General features: G+C 34.0%; 1 protein-coding gene across 7 annotated transcripts in view; it reads right to left on the reverse strand.

The window, feature by feature from the left end:
- tbc1d5 (TBC1 domain family, member 5) overlaps positions 1–22,279 on the reverse strand; it is a 212,981-nt gene extending 190,702 nt beyond the window's left edge. The window contains exons 1-4 of one of the 7 annotated variants that reach the window (XM_069195066.1): positions 22,175–22,279; positions 14,396–14,431; positions 9,454–9,496; positions 5,975–6,051 (exon numbers count right to left, since the gene is read on the reverse strand). The gene's annotated coding sequence lies outside the window, so the exon portion shown is untranslated. Of the gene's footprint in view, positions 1–5,974; positions 6,052–8,182; positions 8,227–9,453; positions 9,497–14,395; positions 14,432–22,174 lie in introns of all 7 variants that reach the window. The other 6 variants (XM_069195065.1, XM_069195067.1, XM_015357495.2 and 3 more) reach the window with 6 other exon arrangements.
- Positions 22,280–23,671: the final 1,392 nt, after the last annotated feature.

Below are 23,671 nucleotides of genomic sequence, written 5' to 3' on the forward strand. Positions count from 1 at the left end.
AAAGCTATCCAATAGCAATATGATGATTAATGCAATTTTTACCCATCTAAATATTGCCTATTGGCATAACATCATTGATTTATTTTTGCACTTCTGTATTTAAGGAGGTGTAAAAAAACTGTAGGCAGAATCATTTACATTCACTAAAATACTAACTGTGCTAAAGAAAGACCTTCATGTAGTGTTGAGATCTATGTCATTGTTCTCCTCAAATACAACAACACACATCTGCTTTTAAGCTTTAATAATAATGAGCGATCAGAGCTCATATGAAATGAAAAATCAATACCAAATGCTGTGATTAATTTCAATAAGTGCACTACTATATTAATTTATATCCAATCACTATTTAGGCCTTTTTTAATGTACTGTTTAAAATGAAGAAATAAATGTCAATAGCTGTTTTTTTCTTTACAGACCTATATATTTTAAGTGCTTTAATTTGTAATGCAATCTGACTATAGCAACAGACTAAAAGACATGGCCCAATCTCAGTGATGTTAATAATTCACTTGGTCTTTTTATTTTTGTGAAACCAATAAATAAAGCTTGAGTTCTGAAAGACTGCTGAACATTTGGTAATGATTTGGTAATTACAGGTAAGTAAAACAAAAATGTTGAAATCTGTCCACTTCCTTGGATGTTCATATGAATGATATGTATTGTCACAAAACTGCTTTTCATGTAGGCTACAAATCCCTAAAATGAAAAAATCAAAATTTAAGTAAATCTAAAAGTGTAAAAAACAATTTTCCCCTGCAAAAAAATTGCAGGTACAATATCTGACGTCATGATCTTGCAGGCAATCAGCCAATGGAGCAACAGAGTAAAAATACTTCTTACAGCTCCATTTGAGATGCCTCAGCAATGAAGGACATGATCTGCTGTATCCCCCCCAAAAAGAGCTAGTTTGATTTTCCACTTATGTTACTGGATATTGACAGTGGTTAAGTCCTGACAAATATGAGTGCAACTGCAACAGTACCTGGCCTGTCATACAACAGCAACCCCAATCAACAGCAACGTGTTGCAGGAAAGAGCTTTTGAGCTGCAGTTGTTGGTCCTTTCTCTTTCAGGCACTACACTTCCACTGTTTCACTGCATTCAGGAATTAGTGTGATAAGGAGGAAATGCCTTGGCAGCTCTCAACACTCAGAGGATGTGTGTGGTCTCCAGCATGCCTAGTCTGTGTGAGCAGTGTGAATTTATAGTTGGCAATTTGAAACTGGGGTATAAATGGGAAGATGGCATGTTTGGGTTTAGTTCATTAAACACAGATAACACTGTGTGTTATGGTGAAAATGGTACATCCAGCCTTTTAACACGTTAAAAAACGTAACATGTTAACCACTACACAGGAGTGGTAGAGATCTTGCCCTTGAAACAATTGCTCATAAGAATGCTCCTTGTGTCATATGCTGAAATATTGGCTAGAATTACACTTAAAAGGTGTAAACCCAAATCCAAATATTAAGGCTACAGAAAAATAAAACAATGGATTTCAAACAGCTTTGAAAACTGTCTATGCACAAAGCCTTGATTCAAAACACTGATGAGGAAACTATCAAAAAATCTAAAACATTACTGAAAAACAAAGACAAAATAAAACACTACTGCTATTAAACTGTTGTAGCTTTAATCTTCCACCAAATCTGCATGTTTGATAAGGTTAAAAAACATCATCACAGAACACCTATACACAGAACAGGCATATCAAAACAATATCTTTTCTTTTGTTCACATCAGCTCAGCTTTTATGTTTGCAGTCTTTGAGGTTCTTGTCTTACTCGAGTGTTTGCTACTGTTATGAACATTTTGTTTGAGCCTGCAATTGAAACATTTTAATTCAATTAAAGTTCTATCTCAAACTCACCCACTTCTAATCAAGAGCACAAACTGACTTTAAGGAGTTAAATACATTTGATTCTGTAAAGCACTCCATGGCACTGGTGCTATAGCAAGTAAAGATTGATTGCTCAGTTGACTGAAATAATTGTACTCCTTTACGGTCAAATTCCACAATATAAGATTAAACGATAAGAATAACAATCGTTAAGGGGGGCAGACTAAACAAGAGGATATTTTATTTGCCTTGTACACACCTGTAGTTATATTATTGGCAGAACAGCACAAACATTACAGAAATTCTAAACAAAAAATAAGGTTCTAGCTCTTATTTCCCATCAATGTTGCATGTCTGGTAGGGTTAAAACCTACATTGTATCTATTATCCTTGCTGCACTACTTCCATACTTGCAAACACAAGGCATATACAATGTGTTAGCCTCCTAGTATTAATTATGGAAATAACACAACAAAAGCATATCCTAAATCCATTACTGTTGTAAGCTAGCCTTGTCTCAATAAATCAGCATCTACAATCAAAATAGAAATAATTTTTTATGCATAATGTATGTGCTTGTTGCCACAACATCTGTTCATTACACTGAGTAATGCATTCTTTTAGTTTTTAAAAACTTCAGTCCTATAAAATAATCATAATGAATGCTTCATTATCGAATACAAGATTAGGAGACAAAAATACATTTTACTATAAATTTCTTGATTTACTGTCTACTCTACTTTTTATAGTTTAAGAATTTTTCCTAAGTTTTAAATCATAAGTGTTGAGGAACAATTACTCAAGACTTGTTTTTAAATAAATTACATGGATCATAAATTAGATATACTGAAGCACCAGGTGCAAGATATATCTTCTAATCCTTGGGATATTAAACACCTAGATACCTGAGTTTTCACTTCCAAAAAAACAGTCTTAAAAGACTAACGTCTGAATGAAATATTTCTAAAGGCAAAAACATATTAATCTCCGCAACAGGGTAAACTGATAAATACAAACAGATTTAAAGTTAGACAAAAAAATAGAAACCTCTAATGAATTCTGTATGAAAGGGAATTAAAATACTGCTATGCCAAAACAAAACTAAACATTGACATTAACTGCTGTCTACAAGATTCTTAAAATGAATAACTGAACTTTTCAAGAAACTGAACTTTTTGTCCAACTAACATAATTAGGAAGGCACTATACAAATATCTAAAGCCTGAAAGGTTTAAGTGAACTCCAAACTAAAAATAAGTATTATTTCGTATTAAAATGCAAAGGCAATATAAACTTAACTACAAAGAAAACAATATGCATTTTGCATGTACAGTAGTTTCAGCTTTCTGTTATGTACTGTAATTCCACAACGGCAGCAGGCTCAAAGAGAATTCCAGTAGACCATTACAGGTAAGGTTCCTCCGCATGGAAAATGAAGGACAAGTTAATAACAATTATGATTTACTGCTATTGTATATTAAAATTACATTTAGGCATAGAATGCAGGGAATATTAAAAGTATGAGTACCGTTATAATGTAACCAAAGGACTTCAAATACTTGGGAGTAAAATGAAGAAATTGAGTACTACTTCATATGTTGCAAACATACATTGCTGCTCTGGGATAGGTACAGAGAAGAGCAGCCAGAAACATTTCCAATACTGACAGGCTAAAAGAACTCTCAAGCACAGTATTCAAAACGCTTCAAAGGCAATGCTACATACTTTTTGTAAACCAATACTGAAACATGAATTTAAGGAGACAAACGGAATCAAATGAGAAGGGCATTTAAAGCTAAAAAGCTAAGAGTCACTTTTTATACAAAAGCTGGTGGGAGTATGTGAGCTTCCTAGCCCCACTGCCAAAGCTAATGCCATGGCTTCTTTCAGGAAATGGCTGGACGAGATCCACAGATCAATTAGCAAAGAGCAACCAAATAAGGGAGAGTGGCCAAATGGCTTTTTCTCATTTGTAACTATTCTAATGTTTGACTTTTCAACTAAAGCTTGAAACCCCAATCATAGCCACATTCAGATTTGAGGCTAGATTTTCCATGTTTTCTGTTTTTATACACAATGAGTTGGACACGCATTCAAAGAAGCAGAAACTGAGAGCTTAAATTAGTTACTACAGCAGTGCACCAGAACGGTTTTCCCAGTTGGAGAAAGTAACTGTGCTTCACATTTTAGTTGCAACTGAGCTCTTAATTAATAAGCTTTGTGTACCACTGGCCTAAAGGTCTAAATTTTGCTCTCCTTGTTTCTGAAATATCTGAAAAGCCAGTTAACAGCTGCTACTGGGTTTTCTCCTTGTGTCACCATCCTTGTCAACAAACGGGCAACGTGCTGGAGACCTATTGGTGGTAACCGAATTTCCAGCCAATTTTGGTTCATTACAGTCACAAAATCAAAACATCTTTAAAACTAAAAGGATTTTCTTCCCCTTAAAGGAGAATTGCAGTCCCAATTTCTCAGTCCGGTTATGAAATCTAGGTCACAAAATAAATTAATTGACGGTATAGCAAATTTTACAAATTTTGAATTAAGCACAAAATCGTAAACGTTGGGAAGGTACCATATAGTCACCATGTTGTTGCAAACCCCTCATCTCACCACAAGAGCCAGAATTTGTGCAAATTGTGATATAAAAATGGCCCTTCTTGCTCACAATTAACCGTAAGCAAAGTTGTTTGGACTCCAAACATGGTAAATCCTTTTCCGGCTTTCTCGCCTCAAATATATATTTTAAATAATGTCTCACTAAGAAACATTTGGCTGTGCATATTATAGTTGTCACACACAAAACAGGGGACTGGATCAGCAGAAAGTCAAACTGTTCCCTTATAAAGGGATATTCAACTAGCCAAGAGATGGGTAATAAACAGGCACTAGTGTTAGACCCATCGACACGTTTCTTGACAGGTTTAAGCACAACATATGAGCAAATAATAGTCACTGCAGAAATGTTTGTGATTTGCATGCAAAGCTAACAAGTAGCATTCACTGGCAAAACCGTCTCAAAGTCAATATGTTGAATTCAATTCAATTGCACTCATTCAAATCAGATACAGTATCCAAAAACCTGTCATCTAGTATATGTTGTTTCATATAAATAATTATATATAAATTAATACAGCAGCAATTTTTTGGTCTAAAGCCTGGTTTTTATTGCAACAGAAATAGTTTTCAAATTTTGTCATTTTGGGATAGGACATGTGTATTAATTTTTTTCTGCTTTGGAGTTTATATGATAAGTCTGACAGTTTGCAATATGAAAAATATTTCATTTCCGATACTGAATCAAAACTTGTGCTCAAACCAGGTGCAGGGTGGCAATATGGCGCTATGCATACCTGGCCATTTAGTCTATTTTGTGATGAAACTTTGAGGTTTTACACATTGCCGTGTATTTTGTACTTTCACTGCGTGTTGAAATGTATCCATCGATGCCCATTCTTTCAAAACCCCAAAATGTAAACATAGCATTGCAGCTCCCCTTTAAGTTGAAGTTTTTCTAACTGCTAGACTCCACCAAGTCAACGCCCATGGGGTGAAGAGTTGGCTTTTAGCCAAAGCAATGTAGCAATCACTGATTCAGATAGATGGTCAGAACACATTACAGCAGGATTTTTAACACGCATGTGATTGTATTGTGAAGAGCAATTGAAATCTCCATTAGTGTTATCCACTGCAGAACGAATATTGAAATTTAGGTTAAAACTCATGATCTGGATTCCCCATTAGCTAAATGTTCTTACAATGTTCTTGTAGACCAAGAAATAGCACATAACATAAATGGTGGTCCTATTAAACGTAAAAGTACAACTACTCGAATAAACGAGATGATAATTTACCATAGCAAATGATTTCACTAGAAACTATAAGAAGGTAACATATAACTCAAAGTAGCTTAGATCAAGATAAAAATGTCAAGAGTTCCATGAAAAGCTACATCTCATTATTTTTATTCCAAACGGATGCACTACACAAATACAGTTCATTTTTAACTGACACAGCTCCAGTTCATATGGTCACTATGAGCATTAATTTCCCCTCAGGCATTTGTAATCACAAATGTGTATTTAGGACAAATAATATAAATCTATTTACTTAGTAGATATATAAACTCACCATACATTGAAGATAATCTGCCATTTTAGGTATTAGGAGAGTTAGTTTTCCATTTCATTGGGAAAACAAGTGAAATGCTTAAAATGAAAAAAACAAAAGAAAATATTCACTATGGCATCCATGTACTTAGTACAAGACCAAAAGGCTATTCAAAAAGGGATTATTTTGTACATTACAATGTGAAAATGTAGTTTGTTGTCGATGTATTACTGTGGATTTGACCTTTGCTCCTTTTAATCTGTTTCTTTGATCATACTAGCCTCTTAACCAACAGCTCACCTAGGTAATGAAGCATCTACCTACTGTAATGACGTGGCGAGGTGAAAAAGTAGCCTGACCTAACTGAAAGCAAGTCTCGGGCAACGGCAAGGTGGGGAACCCCGCATCAAAAGAAAAAGGGGAGCCAACAAAGAAAAGAAAGACACAACAAATAAGCCCAGCACCATGGGCTGCAGTGATAAAGAACAGTTAAAGCACTGAAATGAGTAACCAAGCGCAAAAAGGTAGAGAAAAAAGAAGCACCGCCATAAGGAAACCAAGAGGTAGCAAACACAAAGTAGCTCAGCTAATGACAGAGCTCTGAGTGAAAATGGGAATGATACAGAAGTAATTAAATAACAGATTCATTCGCCGCTCACCGTGAAAGTCATACATTCGTGTGTATGTGCACCAAGAAAGAATACATTCATGCGTATGTGCACCAAGAAAGAATATATTCGTGTGTATGTGCACCGAGAAAGAATACGTTCATGTGTATGTGCACCGTGAAAGTATACATTCATGTGTAGGTGCACTGTGAAAGTATATATTCATGTGTAGATGGACCGTGAAAAAATACATTTGTGTGTAGCAACACAAACTTGTCTCTTTCAAACTAAAATTTTCTGAAGCCCACTGTTATAAAGATGGCAATTTATTTCATACCATTTTGATAATTTAATTTTAAGAAAAACAGAACAAGCACAAGGAGTACAAAGACATGCCTCAATACACATAACCTTTAGTTCTTTGCACCCGTTCTCTGAAAACTTTGTAACTGAATGGCTGATTGGTCACACAGGAAATTGAGAAGAGTATGTTATTTCTTTTTCATTGCAACTAAGAGAACAAACAGAGCTTAAACAAAATACAACACCAGCAGTATCCAGAATATTACAGAATAGAATTACATGAGACTAACTAACCACTGATAAGATGAAAGATAATAGTGTAAATTACACTATCCACAATCGACAAACACATATATAAATGTATAGAAATGTCCTTGAAAGAAAAAAAGAAGTTTAAAATATCAGTCTTTCTTGTACAGTATATAGCCAATTTTAGGATTTTACTCTATCTTCCTCAAGTATTCAGAATTCTTTGCTTTGCAGTAATATTTGTTAACACCTTGATAATCTTGCAAATACAGAGAGAGATAATGATAAATGATTTATCCAACTAGGATCAATGACTTATTAAAAAGGCATCCTTTCCAAATTAGTATTGCAGATAGCAATTTCTATGTACAAAAGAGAAAAGTAAACTTGTATTTGTACAGCTGTAAAACAGTTGCTTTGATGAAAAGATGAATAGATAAATATTTGTTTTATTCCTTAACATGTAGCATGTATTGATAGTTTCCAAAGATCACTACATCACAAATATTGTATTTGGATATTTTGGATAGGATGTTTTTCCTAATTGTCTTGATTATTTAGTGGTTTATCCAATAAATTAAGATTGTTAACATCTAATAAACTCTTTTAACTTTGTATTAACTGGAAAACTATGGTTTTAAATCCCAGGTGAGACACTTCAGTTGTACCCTTAAGCAAAAGGACTTCGGTCAATACTTTACTAAAATGTCCAGAACTGTAAGTCAATTTGGATAAAATCTTCTGACATTTTTCTTATGAATAATAAGCAGATCTGTGATCAATAACACCCAAAGATCTTAAATTAGTGACTGGCAACAGCAAGCTAAAGAGGGAAGGAGCAGTATGGTGGGAAACTGCAGTGGAGAGAGAATGAACAGCCCCTTCCACAGGGAGATTAAGCAAAACAAAACAGTCAACATCCACCCCCCATTACTAAACCATCTTCATCATTATTAGGACTATCATTAATTTTTGTCCTTCAAAGTGGAAAAAAAAAGAGTTCCTATATTGTATATTAAAGGCCTACAGAACTGCTATGGTTCTCTAAAATAGAATTATCTATACTTACAGCCAAAGTAGGATCCTGACTGTTCTCTAATGATTAAGCTGCAGCTGAAGAAAAACATTTTTGTCTTTGAACCAATTGCATACAATCATGGGGTAAACATGCGAGACTTTAAACAATTCTACCTATACTCAGACTCTTAAAGGTCATTCTTCTTCTGAGTCCAGATGCCCAGCATCAGTCCTAATGAACCTGGATATCAGCTTCTGTTGTATTTCCTTGCATTTGTGCTAACAGACCTATTGCATACATATGCAATGACATCCGTCTGAAACTGACACATTATCACAGGTGCCACATAAGCTTTATGAAGCATAACTGATTTAGCATTTTAACACATTTTAATATAGGCCTATGTTAACCCAGTGAAGTTCTTGATAGAGCAAACTGGCAAACCAGGAAGCACTATATTCACACATAAGACTACTCACAAAGTAGCATAAAATTCTAGGAAATAATTTTTAAGAACTCTAGGCACTTAGAACTTAATCCAATGTACTTCCAGTCATTAGTCATTTACAGCCATTTACAAGTTGATTGTAAAGTTATTTTAAAAACTAGTCATTTAGAAAGACTGTACTAAATAATGAAATAATGCAATGTAAAGCACAGTTTGCCTTATTTGTTGAAATAAGTATGAATTCATTGCAAATTATATCATAGGTAGAATTTGGCATCCATTTCAATAAATGTAAAAAAGCCTTAGAGGTAACTTTAATTTTCTACTGCTGAATGATGTGAAAATCTAATCTTATTCTATAACAATACTGCATCTAAATGTAATAATCTCAAAATTAAGTTATAAATAATTTAAAACATGTCATGAAGATGCATTAATAATTCAATGGATAAATAATTTACTAAATAATCAAATAAATAAATAATGAAATGCATAAATAAATCATCAGATAAATAATTCCACAAAGCAGCCCAAACAAGAAGTCACAGAAACAAATAGCACAGCTACAGGACTAATAGTATTTTTCTACAGTTCTGATAATTTTATGTTTGCAAAAATGCAAAACCCAATTTTCATTGGAGAAGTATATTTTTCACTGCCAGTAGAAATGATTGTATATGTAATACACATGGATATACTTTCAGATTTTAAAATAAGATCCTGGTATATTTTCTCATGAATTATTGAACTATTTCTGCTTATGTACAGTATCCTGTATTGCATTTCATAAGTTATTTATTTTTATGACTTATTTATTTTAAGATTACACATATTGCATCATTTCAAGTAATTTTGCTTCATTTCTAATACTCACTTTTTATGGTTCTATAGGACTCACTCCCAGCTAAGTTAAAGGCCTGAAAGATAAAATTAACAATATGACAATTTCTGGACAGCAAAATATCCCAAATTCATTTACTTCTCAAAACAATGGAGGTAGTTAATTTCCTGAATGTATGGTTTATGAAAAAAATCATTAAAAATTGAGTATTTTTTACATTTATAATGAGAACCAAAACCAATGGTGGGAAATTGGGAATGTCAAAGTCATTTTTTAAACAAAGCTCCAAGCAAAAAATAAAATATGTTGTGTTTCTACTACTAACATACATAAAAGTTTTCTCTATAGGTCACACAAGAGGCATGTCAAATTCTTTAAATCTAGAACTACAATACCTGGAACATAATATCTTCCATACATCATAACTTCACCAGACATAAATTGAATTCCATTTTTGCATTGTAAATGGAAAAACACATCTGTTCAATATCAGATCATCTTAATAATACAGTACTTCAACACGACTTCAAATGTCTACACAATGAATATACAGCCACATCACAAATGTGCTCAAATTTGACCTAACCCTTTTCCATTGTGAACACCCCTTTACTTTACCCTTGAAAGAAGGCTTCTTTAAACATTTTTAATAAATTTCAAGACAAAGTAATTTACAGCATGCATGAATCTCATCTAAAAAGCCATATAAATTGAAAACTCTATACACAAGCAATCTGTTTTACTTCCACTGTATTTGTATCTGGTTACTAAGTTTTCCCTAAACAAGAGAAAATATCTTTCTTTTTGTTGAATGAGGAGTTATGCACTTGCTGCCTGTGTCCCTTATGAGAGGCAGATTACAGATAAGAATGCTCTCATCCCCTGGTGTCAAAGACACTGCCCTAGTTTGCTTCTTCTCTTCTCATTGTCTATGCAGCTTGCCTGGCCTAGTCTACCATCTGCTGTGTTGTTAACCTGCAGGCTGCTGCTCTGAATCACCACAATCATGCTGATGAATAAAAAGAGCATTTTAGTCATCCATGGGTCCGGTTTCCCTTGGCAACGAAGGTACTGGTTGTAGGGTGGTACGACTATACAAAGTGAAATTAAATTGACATACATCGTTCACATTTTCAATTTTCCACCCCAAATGACCAGTGCCTGGATAACTAAAAGTGATTTTAAAATGAAATGAATGCCAAATAATTATAAGAATGTAGGAAAAGAAAAGATGTAAAATATCTCTTAGCCTGGGGTAGTCATGAAGAACTCCTGAATTGCAAATGTTCAACAACAAAATAAAATGTAAAGTCTCTGAAAAGGGTGTTATATACACAACAGAGAAACATATTTTCCAGTGAAGACTTGGATAAGATCAACCAGTCATGAACTTAAGTTATTTTCTAGGATCTTTTAACATTTACCCAGTCCCTTTTAGAACTAATGAGGCTCACTGTATCCATAAGATACATGCATCTATAACACGAAAAGGGAAAATACAAAATTCCAAGGGCTGGGCCTATTTCTTCAATCAAACATTTCACCAACAGTCATTTAGGGACACATAAATGAGAAATTATTTATGTATGCTTATGATGGGCAGTGCTTAGGATAAAAAAGTGTTGCAAACAAAACATTAAATTGGGCCTACTGAGGTATCTAATCATGCCAGCTGGTTATTATCCAGATAACAAAGAAAAGAACTAAAGACACGCAGTGTATGGCTATGGAACTGAAGTATAGTGTCAGACATTCCCAGTATGGATGTTTTTACCAATCTGTAGAAGAATCTACACTGCTCCAAATAATCCTGTTTTGATCATTTGTTAATTTTCCATTACAAGTTGAGAGAACCTTGCCCCGATTGGGGACACCAGGACTCACCACTGGAGCCATGTCTTAGGGTGGTGTTCGCCAGCGACCACCTTGAGGCTGGGCCACCCACTTTACCCAGCCAGGCTATGTGGCTCCCAGGCTGTGTGGAGCCATCTTGTGAGCCTTACCAACCGCACAATGAAGGACATGGGCCAGGTGCAAGGCAAGGCATGTGACAGGCATGTACAGGACATCTGGAAGGACTATAACTTGGCAATGGAAACCGGCTCTTGGGATGGAACATCACTTCACTTGTGGGGAAAGAGCCAGAGAAGGCTCAGGAGAAGAAAAAAGTACCATCTAGACATGGTTGGTCTAACCCACCTGCGGGTAAACTACGGCCCGTGGGGCTGGATCCGGCCTGCCAGCCAGTTTTATCCGTCCCTTGAGGTAAAAAATAAATTAGTAAATATTCGCCATATTCCACTTTGTTTGGTGCTGTTTTTTCTTACATTTCATTATTTGTGCTGTTAGATGGCACACAAACGTAAGTGATTCCAAACTATGCATCGCGCCACCTTGGGGAGGCGCCATTGTCGGTCATGGGCATCTCGGGTATCGCCAGTCAAAAAAAATTATTACGAGCAAAACCCGCTGTTCGTGCACACAGAATGTATGAGTCACACGCTACCTAGCGGATTTGAAGGTACTAGATTGTGTCACATGACACTGGCCATGAGAGTCAGCAGTCTGTAAGCAATGTACCAGTTCGCCATAGCTTCGGTGTTTCATGTTTCTATGAGTGGTAATTTTGTGAGTTTTTTGTTTTTGTTACACGATTGCAATTGAGAGGTTTTTAATTATGAGTAAAAAACGTGAAGGACAAGGAGCCTTGTTCTAAAGAGAAACAGAAACGCGAAAACAGAAAGTATGACGATAGTTTCTTGAATTTCAGTTTCACATGCACAATAGTGGGCACTGAAGAATGTCCTCAGTGTATTGTCTGCCTTAAAGTGTTGGCTGCTGAGAGCATGCTCCCCAATAAATTGAAACGTCATTTGGAAACTGTTCACAGTAGTTTGATAAGTAAGCTTCGTGAGTATTTCTCACACAAGTTAAACAAATGAATAGAAAGCTGCTTTTTCTAACCAAACTACAGTCCCCAGCAAAGTTCTTCTTTCATCATACAAAGTAGTGTACCGAGTAGCACTATGCAAAAAACCTCATACTCTTGGAGTACCAAGGAATAAGCAAGGAGAGCTCTGTGAATTCTGCTTCCATTTGCAATTTCCTGCCTTTGTGAGGCTGAGCTTTCAGCACTTGCATTTATCAAATCCAAGTTCAGATCCAGTCAATGTTGAGAAGAAGATGCACGTTGCAGTTTCAGAAATACAACCCAGTATTTTTGGTGAATTATGTTAACATAATTTATTAAGCAAGCCCACCTACCCATTAAGACGCACAAACAAAAAAACATTGTATTACCCCCCCCCCCCCCTTTAAAAAACATTGACGGAAAATTTTTACTTTTTTTACGTTATTTTATTTGCATTTTACAAAGATGCTGACTCATTTTGAAATTTTTTTCAAATTGTTTTTTACATTCAAATAATTTCAATAAAATTTGTTGTCAAGTATTTTTACTAGTTTGATCAAAGTGTTTTGGTTTCGAAAATGATTCAAAATAACAAAAATTCGATCAACTTTGTTTTTATTTTTACCCATCATTTCCTTTTCAAATGCATCATCTTTTGTAAAATATCGCACTGCCATAGAACTTATTTTTTAGACAGGGGAGGCATGTGGAAAATTTGACAGCTCAAGGGAGGCATGGACCCAAAAAGTTTGGGATCCCCTGCTTTACCAATTTGATTCACCAATCAGAGTGGATCCTTCGTACTGCGAGGGAACCCGCGTCAAAATGAGGTTGGATCAAAGGCTATATGTTTAATTTAAAAGAAAAATGTCCCAGTGTTCAAAGAATACAATCTCTACCGAACATGCTAACTATGCTAGCAATCTATCATGTGAGGAGTAGGCTAATAGAGCTTCCAAACTAGCCGCTAGTTTACAGGCTCAGCAAAATGTATTTTTCCGCCCTTCTACCATCCAAGAGGCCAGGACAAAGCCAAGCTACCTGCCTGCAGATAAAATTGCTAAACAAAGCAAGCCATTCTCTGAAGGGGAGCTTTTGAAGGAGTGTATGACATAAACTGCAGATATTTTTTGCCCAGAGAGTAAGAGCAAATTTGAGAAAATAAGTTTATCACGAAGAACAGTTACCCCTCAGGTCAAGGTAATCGGTGAAAATGGCTTGTGAGCTGAACATCACTATTATTACATTTTTATTTTTTTATATTTACTTTTTCTTTCCCCTCTCAGGTTATCATTAACCTTGAACAAATAACCCTATGTTGGATTTTAAACTTATATAGGGCATAGGCTATCTGTAACATCAGCCTGAAGTGGTCTGCTATACAGTTTCAAATGTTTATGTGTCTGTCCATAACAAAAACCATGTTCGAACACAAGGTGGTTCATAAATCAACTAGGTGCTACTGGTATGTGACGGGCATCATGATATACATGGAGGAAAATGCTGCAAACTTAAGTTAACTAAAACAATATTAAAGCACATTTAGAAAGGTCACTGAACATCTCGATTCACAATTCAGCATGCCATCTCTTAGGTTACTACAGGGATTATGTAACATATTTTTGTTTACATTTTGTTTGTTTACATTTTTTCTTTACAAAAATGGGGTAAACTCTTTGTATTGACAGAATTAGTCAATATTAAAGGAATATGGAGCCCTCTGGTTATATACAACATAATACAGGGTTGCTTTGGGGACAGCTTTCATCTGATATATTTCCATAAATATGAAGAAATATATCCATTCTGTGTAGAAAAAAAAACATTTTTCTACCTGCCCCCCCATACCTGTCAAAACATTGTATTCCTGTAGTATAACCAGTCAACAAAGAGCTGTAATAAAGATGAGGGCTTTAAATGAATGAACTACATGATTTCTTTAATAATATATTGCCCCCAATATGACAAATTTTCAATTTGATCATATCGTAATGTAGGTTTGTTTTGATCCCTATAACGGAAGATGAACACAAGCACGAAAGCTAAAAACTTTAAAGCTCTTACCTCTGTAACCCTTGTGTTGAATCCTTGTGTTCTACTCTAGGGAAAGGGTAGAAGAGAAAGAAAATGAACAATAATAATAATTGTTTTTAGCCTCAAGCTGTTTTTCCAAATAACTGTAACGTGTCTAAATATAAAGAGGTATACATATTGACTCTACATTAGCAATATGTAGTACTTTTCTTGCTTTATTTTGTATTCTGATTAAGTACATTGACAACTAGTGGTCATCTTGAAAAATTGCTTGTGCACTAGTCTCCAATGCCATTAAACAAAATTCCTGGCCAAGATAAAATAATAGAAGGATATTTTATACCATTTATTTAAAACCCCAGGGGTCATTTATGTTTAATGTCTGTTTTATGTTAAATCTGCTCAATATTAATGTATGATATTGTGTGTACTCAGTCAATAAATTAGATACACAACGTCACTTGTACAAACAATGTTCTGTCAGTTATGACCACTCAGAATGGCAATTTACAATTGTCCATCATGATGTCTATTGCACAAATATGTTTTACATTCATTACTTTTCCTCCTGATACAATAGAAAAAATAAGTGAAAATTTATTACCACAAAATTTTCTAAACTCAAGAACATTGATTTAGATAAGGGGTACAGAGAAGGTCTCCACAGCCCAATTGTTTTCAAACCAGTGATTTTCTTGCCCTTCTCACTATCACATTAATGGCTTTGAACTCCTACAAAGTCCCTAACCCTCCTTGGGAAATAATTTCTTAAATCAGTGAAAAGAAAAGGATAAAGTGCACAGGAATTGTGATATCCTGGGAATTGCTGCATCATTTAGTCTCATGAGGCACAAGATGCCTACTAAATGTTTGATTTCTTGGTTTAAGACTGTATTTTATTTTTGTTTTGATGCTGTGTATAAAGTGACAAACATTTCAGTTATTTGCAATTTTCAGTCACAATGTGTAGTTGGCATACTTGTACACCCTATCAGATTCTTAATATTTATGTTTTAAATTAAATTACTTAATATTACAATTTTAAGATATAAAAAATTAACTTTTATAATGCATAAATAATTTTCACAAAACTAGTAAATTAAACATCGTAAACTTTAAAAGTATTTCATTACATATGATAGAATTAGAAAATATCCACAATGTACCTTTTAGTAGCAAATTATTCCAATGAACAAAAGGCTTTTGCATACAAAACGTAAGGACTGACAAGACCTTATTTATTCTTAGTGTCTTAGTGTCAGCAAACATACTTACCCCTCTGGTGGACATATTCCTAACATATCATACAAAATATATGTGTAAGTGTTCTGCTAACTTGAATTTACATTTCTTGTGTCACAAACTGGGGAATGGTGCTACTATCAAATGGGAAGGAATAAAGTATTAAATAAATGTCAGGCTAGGCCCAAAACACACAAAGATTACTTTCCTTACAATCTCATGTTGAGTAATGTGAATTGTGTATACAATGGCGTTGTTCCTCCATCAGGTATCTTAACAATAATCAGAATTTTTGGCTGAAAATTAAATATATTTAAGACTTTATTCTACTTGGAGAAACATATCTTGATTATTGTTTTACAAATTCCATTCCATATAGAAAAGTCTATATTTATAAGTAAATGATTATCAACAACTTCTAATGTTTAAATCTTATTTTACAAGCCTTGCTGTACAATCTACAATATGTGGACTATCAAAAAAATGTGATACACAGGCTAATAATATCACATATTTTTATTTGTTTTCCCCAACCTCCACACTACATTCGACAAGACAAAATATAAATATCAGTGTAATTTACTGACCTTTTAACATCTACAATTTTAATTCCAATATAGAAAAAACAAACTTAAAATGTAAAATTCATCATATTTTGTATAATTATTATCTACTTAACAGACACTGTAATTCCAAAAAATGAAGACTGAGCCACAAAAAGTTAAAATCACATTTTAATTCATATGTTAAAAGTATGACTTAATTAAATGTACTGTCACAGTATCTTTACAGAAGAAAAACTGTCCAGAAATGTATATACACAAACACAAAACGTGCATAACAATTTTTCAACTGTTTAGAAGTTGGAGCCTTTGTATTTACATTATAATGGAGCTCCTTTTCATATGGTTTCTTGTTTTGAAATTCAGTCTGTAAATTACAAGCTGTCTATTATATTATACCATTTATGTATGAATTTATTTAGCAAAAGGGTTCCCCTGAGATTTTTAACAGTAAACATTTGAAACTCATTATGAACTCAGTTTTTCTAAATAAAAATATCATGAAATTTTTATTCTATATTGTTAATGCAACTTTTTAATAAAATAAATCCCTAGATAAAGGTGGTGGCATTTTTCAAATATCCATACCTGCTTAAAGGTCTCATACCTGTTTAAAGGTCCTATACCATTCATATGCAGAAAGTGGATAGTCTCAAATACTTGTAAATATGCCCTTATGAAAAATCTGAAAACCTGAAAATGTAAATTCATAGAGAACAGCTATTACTGCAGTTAAGAAAATATGCTACATACAATAAATACCATCATATCCAATGAAGCTGAGTGAATATTACGCTACCCCTTGAGAAAACAGCAGCATTATACAGCATTGGAAAGACAAGGAATTAGACACAAGGAAAAAACTGCTAAACATGTCCATAGGGGGTTGTTTCAGAATGGTCTGAAAGTCATGCATTGCTGGACTAATAATTCAAATTTGTCTTGGGTATTCTCATACTCTAGTTGTAAATCTACTGTAGCATGATGACAAAACTTTGCCAAGACAGAAGACAAAACACAAGAGTTCGTCCAAGTACTTAGCACCACCTCTGATAATTCTTTATAATTTCTAAATATGTATTTCCTTACCTTGATGTATTAAACATAAACATTAACATTTATCCTGGGTTCGGCACTGTTAAGCAAACTGCATGCAATGTAGTACAACTCTCACTGGTTTGGACACATGTCCATCACAATTTTATTCGCAACAGTCCTCATTTTAACATTTTGGTCAGCTAGTGCAATTAGGGGAAAAATAACTCGCACAGGGGTACAACAACTATTTCCAGAAAGGCAACATGAACCAGCACCCTGCCAGCTGAGACCCTAGTGCCCTAACCAGTACTACTACAGTATATTGCATTCAATTTTAATTTGTTTGGGGTGTAATGGTGTTTGATTTCATGCAACTGTACCACTTGGCATTATAACTTTCTCAAGAAAAGCAAACTGTTTTGGTTTTACATTTAAAAACCATCAAATCAAGTCATATAGTAGTAAAAAGTAACTTGTGGTGCTGTAGGAACTATTTTATTGATGAATGCACAAACACTGGCATTTTATATACAGTAAAATCAGCATGACTTCTGTAGCAGCTGACCACTAAATAACTTCTTCCCACCTACACAACATTATACTTTTATGCGGGGTTCCTTAATTTACCACAAAATGGTGCTTAGTGAAGTTCATTGCTTTTATCTGACTTTCAAAATTCTCAGACTGCTTCACTTTGACAGACACTATTCTGTCATATTCCCTGCAGTTCCTATTTCAGAAGGTATTTAGTACTATATTTTTACTTCTCACAACATTAAGAACAGAAATGTATGATTCTATATATATTATAAGGTATGAAAATTATTAAATAGAAAAATGCTTTGCCACCAAATATCATGTTTTGCTGGAGAAGTCAGAGAAAGTGAAGTTTAAGAAAGAAACAACCTCTATATTACAATTAACGCGTTGCATGTAACTTGATTCAATACCAAATTACCCTTGTGACCATAAATTATGATGAATTGAGAAGTTATATTTATAATATCTCCCATGGAACATGGACTTATAACTTAATTTTTACTTTGAAGCACATTTCTAAATGTTTCAAATGATGGTCATTAAACATTTTATGTGTATCACACAATGGCATGACAGAATTAATGTTTTATGATTTGTAAGACAGTATAATGAATAAAAATTTAGACTTGCACCTGATTTCAAAGTTTTTTTACATTTCACCTAAATTATGCACTTGTCCCTAGGTCATTTTTCAGAGTTGCCTTTGGAGCCTTTCCGTGCAAAGAAGCAAAAGAAATGTTATTTCCTTCTGCATGAGAAAAAGCATTCCACAATTTTAAAAAGAGGAAATTACATCACTTTCACCTAGGGCAGACATAATCAAATACTGGACTTTCCAATCCATTTTCGCAAACTTCAATTTGACCAGATCCTTAACTACGTTAATTAACAAATCAAGAGACATCTGTGCAAAACAAAGCAGTGGAGAGGACTGGAAAGTCCAGTTTTTGGTTACTTCTAACCTAAGGACTGTTTATTTAGTTCATGTTCTTAATGTAATACCCATCTTTGTCTTCAAAAATGTGCATAAATGAATGAGATGTTAGTTGGATTACTGCTATTTCAGTCACTGTGTTTTTCTACTTCTAGGCACTGTGCAACAGGAATATAAAAAATGAAATGTTTTGTGAAAAGATTAGGACTTCCCAGTTCTGGGATTCCGGGTCTTTTTCATGGTTTTCATTCCAGCTGAGATCTCAATTACTTAATTGAATCCTTAATTGAAGTAGAAATTTGCTTAATTAGACCTTGTTTCAAACTCCTCAAAGTTAGTTTTCAAATTACTTTTAATAAAACAGGTAATATGGATTTCCTACTGTGTAAGAGAGGAAAACAATTAAAAAGGTCTAATTGAGCAAATAGTAATGGAATTATAGGTTTTATTAAAAGTAACCAAAAGTTCAGTTACAGTATAAGGGAACAAAAACTCGAGGACAAGACACTTAAGGACCAAGAGTCGAAAGCCCTGCTATCTGCTTCAGTGTTTTACAGCCATGACCAGAAAAATCACCTAACTAAGTATTCCACACCAGAGTGAGCAGAGTCACAGATCTTCTTTGCAACTAAGGTCTTAATTAACTTCTAAATGAATTAGATGACTAAACTGGAAAAGCCTTAAATTCCCAAACTCCCCCTGGAATTTGCAGATTTCAAATGTGCATTGACCATGCTGTTACACCATACTACCAATTTGCAAACGTGCTGAAAAGTAGACTGTTGTCTAAGGCAGTACTCATTCAACACAAATACAACACAAAATGTGTTCTATCAGTTTCTTCTCAATGGGTTCTGTGATTATACACTAATCAGTAAACTCACATGATTTTAGCTCTTCACACCAAGAACTTCACAACTGCCCTCTGACAGTCACATGACCATGTTAATTTAGCTCAGTACAACCAAATTCCAAGTGTTATTCCACTGTGCTTGCATGTGCAGCATGAATTTTTCGTATTGTTGCATATTGCAGAAACACAAAAATGTAATATTTAAACAAAATTTAGATTCAGAAAATAAGCAATAAACTTCAGTAACAGAATAACAATTAGGAAAACGATGCTTAAATAAAACCACTTAACTTTTTTAAGTGTGACTAATATTTACAAGCCTTGTTTTTCAAAAAGCAATTACAATTATAAACACGATGAGCACAAAGCCCAAAAAACTAAACAAAAATACAGTAATCCAACAAAAATACAAAAATAGATCAACATGTAAAATACAAAAAACAGATGTAACCATGTACTTTACTGTTTTTTTTTTTTTGGTTTATTAGGTATTATAAAAAAACCATAAGACATTTTATTCAAACTACTCAAAACATCCCAAGGTGCCGTACACAAAGCAAATCAACAAATATTACTGTTTATATATACTATAGTTATAATATTATATATTACAAGTAGTTAGGTGCTCTATCATTCATTGCCTGACCACTTGACAGCTGTGAATATTACCACAAAGATGCTGAGCTATGTGCTTTCTAACCTTAAAAAAAAATTTGCTGATTCTGGGTATCCCTCTTACTAATGAAAGTAATCCTAGCACTCTCAGGTGGGACTGTATGATTTTAAATCTGATCATTAGAGAATTTCTCTGTGAGAGAGTGGTTATTCAATTTTGGCTATGGATAACCCTAATTTTATAGGTCACATACTGTATTTACCAAAAATTAAGGTTTTAAGGTGGTAAGCTGAACTTAGCAACTTCAAGTACAAAATATTTTATTTAGATGCACTTTTCAGTAAACTAGTAGCAGCGTACAATAATACAAAGTAGAAGCAAAAAAAACAGAAGTCCCTGAAGTTCTTGTGAGTCCAACTCACAAGCTCCGCATTAATTGTAGTATTAGTGCAACAAGCACATTAAGTTGTTAAACTGGGCTTGTGACTATGGGCTCACCAGCCAAATCACCACACCCCCTGGAATGTCGAGTAGACCTACAGAAAGGACTACATTAACTGAAGAAATCATCTTCACACCTTCCTTAGCATCAGGGCACAAGACGTGAAGGTTCTAGATAAAGGTTAAATTTGCACAGAAGCCCTGCTAATTAAAACCTTGTGGTGAAACAAAACATTTGAATCCAGACAGCCTGAAGGATACTCCTCAGTCCTCTTCTGCTTAACAGAAACAGTCAGATGAGATGGTCACAAATTAGGAAGAAAAACTTCATCTGAAAAAAATCCAGTCTCTAACCTACCCAATAATTCAAAGTTACAATCCCAGTACATGACAGAGGTTATACAATGGGAAGACATCAGAAATATTTGGTAAAGAATAGGTATCTATCAAGAAGTGGGATCATAAAGTAATTTGCAACTGCTAGGTGTGCTGAGATTCTGGTTTATTCTATTAGATTAAAAAATAGAATTATACAGTAATAGCACCAACTTGTATCCTCGTTGCATTGATACAATTGATTGACCTCACTACAGTACAGAATATATTAAACATTAAAATGAATGAAAAAGGAGTCAAATTCTACAGATATTCTAAGCCATTTTAATGAAAATGGTTTAAATATGAAAAACATTAAGGAGATAAAACAAATCTTGAAAAATCATACCTCAGTGTGAAGTATGAAGCTGTTTTGAATGGCAGTCTTCATTCTAACATTTTTTTAAATAAAGGACTAGATATAAATTCAACTGAATTACTCATAGTGTATTTTAAGATGCCTTGTATTAACTTCATTTCATCCATTTGTGAGAATTTCACTTCTTTTCAACTTAGATCCAAGACATCCAGTATATACAGTACCAAAGTACGGTGAACTGAAATCAGATACAAATACTGTACGTTTGCAGGAAACATGGGAGAAACAGTATGTTTGTCTTTAACTTGTTTCAATATTCGGTCATTTAATCAACAAAATTATGAGATTTTACTTTTAGTATTAATTATAACTGCTTTTTAAGCTATTTCGAGTTGCATTCATTGAAGCTTAACCGTTTCACAGATAAAATGTTTAGCCTCTAAATAATGGGCAAATAACCTATAAAATATACATTATTTTTGTTCGTTCTTACCAGATTCAAGTTGGAAGTACAGTAGAATTAATGTATACTGTACATCTACAACTAGCGTACTAAATGTGCCTAATGGTAAACCGAGCTCTTCACGTCATTTTTATTTTTTTACCATGTCGTATTGAGCCAGTACATACTACAATTATTTTGTATTTTCAATGTCACAAGTTTAAATATACCCCTTTTCTAAGGTAAATCTGTTTTGATCCTCCCTCAGTTCAACCAGGAAGAGAGTCAGCTATATATACAGTTAAGCCTCTTTCCCAGGCCCTACATGCGTTCAGTAGTTACAAACACAAAGAGGATTTTAGATACCATGGAAGTAAAGCTTTAAGTGAATAGGGTATTTTATTCCTAGATGTGTTCTGAAATTATTATTACTTTGTATCTTTTACCTGGAAGTTCAAGCGGCTCTTCTGTCTGCTAACGTTCTCTTGTCTGATTGTAAACACTCCCTGGTCATGCGGACGTGAAGGAGAACAGCTGACGGGACATGTGATGAAGGAGCTGAAGCTGCAATGCCGAGAGTCAGGATCACAGGGCGCATGAGTGGACTGGACGGATCTTTTGGCAAAAATAAATTGCTGACGAGCTCTGTTTAAAGTTAACTGTCCGAACGGGTGCTTACTGCAAATCAAGCATGTTGTGCAAGTTCTTATTGATTTGTGTCGTGATGTCAGTTTCATTAACAAAATGTGATGTATGACGTTAAATTGATCGTTGTTTCGTTTTAAATACAGTTGACCTGTTTTGAAACAGGAAACAAGACGTGCATATTGTAATGTACAGTTTCTATTTTATTTAATATTTGATACATTTAGTAAGGAGACCGAATTAATGTCTTTTGTGCACCACTATTGTTTTTAGCGACTCCAGTTAAATTATTTACCCTTTTAGTCTCTGTGTGACTTGAGTCAAAGTTGATTCTGTTATCGGTTTTATTTGTTTTGTTGAACACTGCCAATACAATATAGATTGTGGACATTTTACAATACAAATCTTAAAAATATAAGAAGCAGCGCTTATGGAAATATATTTTAAATGAATTAAAGAGCAATTTTAGATTAAAATTATTTTAGCAAAGTAGTTGAAGACTTACAACAAGTAATACTTAAATATGAAATCAATACAGTTTTTTATATCAATATGATTACCTATACTTATGATGTCAAAAAAAAACTAAATTTCCCTGTAGAGAGAGCCTAAATGGTTGCCGAATAGAACTAAAAGCATGTCTTTGATACACCTCCATGTGAGGTCCTGATATTCTGTTCTCCTTGTAGATATTTCATTGGTATTGGATATGGCGGAAACGGCTTTAGATTTTTTTTCAACAAGGAAACATATTTTTAACAGTAGCAGGAACTCCCATTCCTTGCTGCGAGTTAAAGATTTCCAAATTTCAAAAGTGAAATAAAAAGGCAATGACTTAGAATCCAAAGCTAGTAATTGCATAATATAAGAAGGTTATCAAACGTGTAAAAAATATTTAAAAAAAACAAAGCAACAATTTTAAGTTATTTTAGGTAAGAAACGGACCTATTAAAATTGTTTCCTGCCCATTGCTGAAAGTTCCTTTTCATCTTTTTTCAAGCAACTCTGGACTAATACTGATATACAAATGAACTTTATTCACCTCTAATTTCATAATGTAATGCTGGCTTCATTATTTCAGAAAAAAATACATCTATTAACGTGGTGACAAAAAATGTACTGTAGCTGCCAAAATGTAGATATGTTACTGTATCAGTAATGCTGCACATCACATGTGTTGGCAAATTGTTGTTTCTATGCTGTAGCATCATGAAATGTCAGCCTATTCGTGGTTTCATAACAAGTTGCCTTATGAAAATACAACACAGTTGATACTGATTAATTCATTCATGGGTACA

The sequence above is a fragment of the Lepisosteus oculatus genome, chromosome 10, assembly GCF_040954835.1.
Source record: "Lepisosteus oculatus isolate fLepOcu1 chromosome 10, fLepOcu1.hap2, whole genome shotgun sequence".
Lineage (NCBI taxonomy): Eukaryota > Metazoa > Chordata > Actinopteri > Semionotiformes > Lepisosteidae > Lepisosteus > Lepisosteus oculatus.